Below are 5,355 nucleotides of genomic sequence, written 5' to 3' on the forward strand. Positions count from 1 at the left end.
GAAATGTTTCCAGTGCGTTGGCATCTATCACATTTGACAATGTAAGCATAGACATCACGCCACATGGTAGGCCAGAATAGGCCAGCTTGAAGAATCTTGGCGTATGTCTTAGAGGTGCTTGCATGTCCACCATAGGGTGCAGAATGACAATGCTCGATAATATTATTTACCTCTTCTTCTGGAACGCAACGGCGAAAGATGTCATCTTTACCCCTTTTGAAAAGGAGTGGTTCGTCCCAATAGAAGTTTCTCACATCGTGGAAGAATTTCTTCTTGCGGTGGTAGTTAAGATCAGGGGGTACTATATCAGCAGCTAGGTAATTAACGAAATCTGCATACCAGGGTAAGTTACTTATTGCTAAGGAATTTTGGGGGTGCTCATAAGGATCTAGGTTATTGTCTTCAATGGTTTCTACTCTAGCGATCAGTCTATCATAGTCGAAATCATCGTTTATGGGTATTAGTTCAGGTTTTAGATGTTCTAGCCTAGAAAGGTGATCGACTACTACATTCTCAGTGCCTTTTTTATCTCTTATATCTAAATCAAACTCTTGTAGTAATAGAATCCATCGGAGTAACCTGGGCTTGGCATCTTTTTTACTTAATATGTAACGAATGGCAGCATGATCAGTGTAAATAATAATTTTTGCTCCTACTAGATAAGATCTAAATTTGTCTATAGCGAAAACTACAGCGAGTAATTCTTTTTCGGTTGTTGCGTAGTTAAGTTGGGCAGCATCTAGGGTTCTGCTGGCATAATAAATGGCATGTAATTTTTTATCTTTTCTCTGTCCTAGAACGACTCCAACTGCATAATCACTAGCATCGCACATTATCTCAAAAGGTTCCGACCAATCGGGCGGTTTCATAATGGGTGCAGAGATTAATGCTTGCTTTAAAAGATTAAATGCGTCATTATATTTTTCATCAAAAATGAATTCAGCATCTTTCATTAAAAGTCCGGTTAACGGTTTTGTTATTTTGGAGAAGTCCTAAATAAAACGCCGGTAGAATCCAGCGTGTCCAAGAAAGCTTCGGACTTCTCTAATGGTTTTTGGGGGTTTTAGGTTTTCTATAACTTCTATTTTAGCTTTATCTACCTCTATACCTTTTTCGGAAACTATATGTCCTAAAACTATTCCTTCGGTCACCATGAAATGACATTTTTCCCAATTTAGCACGAGGTTCACCTCCACGCATCTCTCCAGGATTTTCTCAAGGTTAGCTAGACAATTGTGAAAATTGAATCCGCAGACCGAGAAATCGTCCATAAACACTTCCATGATACCATCTAGGTAATCTGCGAATATTGACATCATGCAGCGTTAAAAAGTAGCTAGGGCGTTACAGAGGCCGAAAGGCATTCGTCTGTAGGCAAAAGTTCCATAAGGGCATGTAAAGGTAGTTTTTTCTTGATCTTCTAGGTGAATAGGTATTTGGAAGAATCCAGAGTATCCATCTAGATAACAGAAGTAAGAGTGTCTGGCTAGACGCTCCAACATCTGGTCTATAAATGGTAAAGGGAAATGGTCCTTCCTAGTTGCTTTATTTAATTTTCTATAATCTATACACATCCGCCGTCCTCCTTCTAAACGTTTTGCTACATGTTCGCCTTTATCGCTTTGCACGACCGTGATGCCTCCCTTTTTAGGTACTACATGCACAAGGCTCACCCACTTACTATCCGAGATCTGGTAGATTATACCTGCCTCAAGTAACTTAAGAACTTCCTTCTTAACAACATCACTCATTATAGGGTTTATTCTTCTCTGATGCTCCCTAGAGGGTTTTGAATCTTCTTCGAGCGAAATCCGATGCATGCATACAGATGGGCTTATACCTTTCAGGTCAGAGATATTATATTCTAAGGCTGAGGGATATCTTCGTAAAACGTCTAAAAGTTGGTTCGTTTCCTCATGGCTCAAGGTAGCACTAACTATAACAAGACGGTTCATCTTTTCATCGAGGAACTCATATCTCAGGTTCTTAGGCAGTTCCTTAAGTTTTAAGGTTGGTTTCTTAGGGCATGGCATAGGATCTGGGGTAAGGGATAAAAATTCGTAAAGGTTGTCATCGATGTAAGGTTCTTTAAAGTCATCATCTTCCTTTATGGGGGTTGATGGTAACTTAATTGTTTTTATAATTTCTTTTTGTTCTAATTCTCTAACACATTCATCAATGATATCTAAGGCATAACACGAGTCTCCCATCACAGGTGCCATAAGAAATTTCGAAAGTATAAATTCTATTTTCTCGTCACCTACCTCAAATGTCAACTTTCCTTTCTTGACATCTATTATGGCTCCTGCAGTTGATAAGAATGGTCTACCTAGCAGGATTGGTATATCATTATCCTCTTTGATGTCCATGACAACAAAATCAGAAGGGATAAATAGTTGACCTATCCTAACAGGAACATCTTCTAAAATGCCTATCGGATATTTAACAGATCTATCGGCTAACTGAAGTGACATCTTAGTGGGTTGTAACTCTCCTAAGTTTAACCTCTCACAAACTGCTAGAGGCATTAGGCTCACACTAGCTCCTAAGTCTAGAAAAGCTTTATCAATGACATGATTACCTAAAAGGCAAGGAATGGAGAAATTTCCAGGATCTTTATCTTTCTTTGCTAATTTGTCCTCGGAAATAACATTACATTCCAAAGGCTTCGGATCGTCAAGTCTACGTTTGTTGGTAAGGATGTCTTTGAGAAACTTTGCATAAGAAGGTATTTGGGTGATGGCTTATGTGAAAGGGATTTCTACATGAAGTTTTTCTATAACTTTAATAAATTTTTGGTACTGTTTATTGATCTGGGTTTGTTTGAGTCTTTGCGGATATGGTATAGGTGGTTTATATGGCAGGGGTGGTACGTAAATTTTATCTTTAGGTTCTTCTCCTTTCTCTCGACCATCCTGGTTTTCAGATTCCTCTGGTTCCTTTACTTCGTCCGGGGGTTTGGTACATTCCTTAGAAGTTTCGGGTTCACTCAATCTGGGGTTTGGTGGCTCATCATAAGCGTTCCCACTTTGTAGGGTAATGGCATTGGCTTGTCCTCTCGGATTTTGTTGAGGTTGTCCAGGGAATTGTCCTCCAGGAGTAGTCTGAGGGGCTTGGTTTAAAGCTACCTGAGAGATCTGGGTTTCAAGCATCTTGGTATGAGTAACTATTTGGTCAACCTTGGTTCCTAACTGAGTAACCAATTCGTTAACATGAATGTTTTGGTTCATGAACTCCTTGTTTTGTTGGGTTTGAGCGGTGATAAAATTTTCCATAATTTTCTCAAGGCTCGGCTTTGGTGGTACAGGTTGCATAGGTTGATTTGATCTAGGGGCTTGATAACTAGGTCTCGGAGGTGCATTATTTTGGATAGGGTTATTGTTTTTATAGGAGAAGTTCGGGTGATTCCTCCATCCAGGGGTATAGGTATTTGAATATGGGTTCCCTTGGGTGTAGTTCACTTGCTCGGAGTGGGTTTCATTCAATAGACTGCATTCTGCAGATTGGTGTCCTTGGGTTCCACATATCTCACAATCCGACGAAACTGCGGCTACAGTATTCGGGTTCGTGTACATATGCTCGACTTTGAGGGTTAATGCGTCCATTTTAGCTTGCATCATGTCTATAGAGCTTAGTTCATGCACTCCTCCTTGGGCTTCCTTCTTCTCAACTGTCGCTCGTTCGACTCCCCATGATTGATGGTTTTGAGCCATATCTTCAATGAGGGCACTAGCTTCAGGGTAAGGTTTGTTCATCAGAGCACCGCCTGCGGCAGCGTCGATGGTCATCTTTGTGTTATAATGAAGTCCATTATAGAAGGTTTGAATGATTAACCAGTTTTCTAAACCATGATATGGGCATGCTCGTAACAACTCTTTATATCTCTCCCAAGCTTCGAACAGTGATTCTCCTTGGTTTTGGGTAAATCTAGTTATATGGTTTCGAAGAACGACGGTCTTACTCGGGGGAAAATATCTAGCAAGAAAAACTCTTCTAAGGTTATCCCAAGTCGTAATGGAATTGGGTGGAAGGGAATCTAACCATGATAGGGCTTTATCTCTGAGGGAAAAAGGGAATAATCTTAAACGTATTGCCTCAGGAGAAGCTCCATTGGTTTTAAAAGTATCTGCTAATTAAAGAAATATTTTTAAATGTTGGTTAGGGTTCTCGGTAGCGAGACCCGCGAATTGTCTCTGTTGCACTAGTTGTAACAGAGATGGTTTAAGTTCAAAATTATTGGCTGGGATAGTTGGGTTTACTATACTAGAACTAGGTTCTTCATTAGATGGTTGAGCGAAGTCCTTAAGAGGTCTTTGATTTTGATCTTCGGCCATAGCTCTCTTAATTCTATGAAAGAATAAACATGCGCGAGCATAAAACGTTCAGGTTCCGCCAGAGGGTTTACTAAGCTTAAACTTCCGGTGCTGTGAGTTCTTCGCATTGAACGGCAGGAAATAACCTAAGTCTAAACGATATAACAACAGGAAAATGAAATTTGACGAAATTGGTCCCCGGCAATGGCGCCAAAAACTTGATGCGTGCTTTTCGCAAGTATACGAACGCGTCAGAGTAATATAAAAGATTATCGAATCCACAGAGACCAAGTGTCAATCTATCGTTATCTGTCGTTATGGTGTTTATCAAAGGCAATCGAAATAAGTGTTTTTGTAGTGTGCAATGAAAAGTAAAGTATTTAAATAGATTTAATTAATAAAGACAGGGTCGAATGTAATTCACATAATCAATTGATAATCCAAGTACTTGCTAATAGAACTACTTATGGGCAATGTTTCCTACTTTGAAAAGAACTAATTTAACAGGAACTGTCGCTTTCGCGTATTCAGAACCGAGTTGTACTCCCTAATCAAACCCTCTTATTGTCACTTATAAAAAGGCGCGCATTGCGTTAGAGTAGTAAACCTATTTTTAATAAATATAGTGTCTTGACTAAGTTGAAAAGTATTATAACCTGGATTTCTGAACCAAAAGAGGTTCTTACGAACCAGACTCTAAGCTTATAAACGCGTCCGAAAATAGTTTTAAAATCTCTTTTCTTCTTAATGTTAAAATCTCCTAATGAACTAAACAAAGCGCTTTCGCTATTTTTGAAATAGTTAAAAACAATTAAGTTTAAAAAGACGTTGGACGACTTTCGATCTTACCCAACGGGAATTGAAGTGCGGGAAAACTTAATTTGAAAGTTAAAATAGCCCTTAAGTGTTTCTACGAACAATTGTATGGATTATCGGTTCAATTATGATCCTTACATTCTAACCTTATAAATTTAGCTAGACATGGTAAAGTAAAAGTGCATTAAAATAAATAAAAGTAGTGCGAGTGCGGAAAGTAAATAAA

The 5,355-nt window shown here is 39.0% G+C and overlaps 1 non-coding gene across 1 annotated transcript; it reads left to right on the plus strand.

Moving 5' to 3' along the window:
• Positions 1-3,843: 3,843 nt before the first annotated feature.
• LOC127099286 (small nucleolar RNA R71) lies at positions 3,844-3,950 on the plus strand. Its single transcript, XR_007793809.1, has one exon. It is a non-coding gene; the product is annotated as a small nucleolar RNA R71 (small nucleolar RNA).
• The last annotated feature ends 1,405 nt before the right edge of the window (positions 3,951-5,355 follow it).

Source organism: Lathyrus oleraceus, chromosome 6 (genome assembly GCF_024323335.1).
Source record: "Lathyrus oleraceus cultivar Zhongwan6 chromosome 6, CAAS_Psat_ZW6_1.0, whole genome shotgun sequence".
Lineage (NCBI taxonomy): Eukaryota > Viridiplantae > Streptophyta > Magnoliopsida > Fabales > Fabaceae > Lathyrus > Lathyrus oleraceus.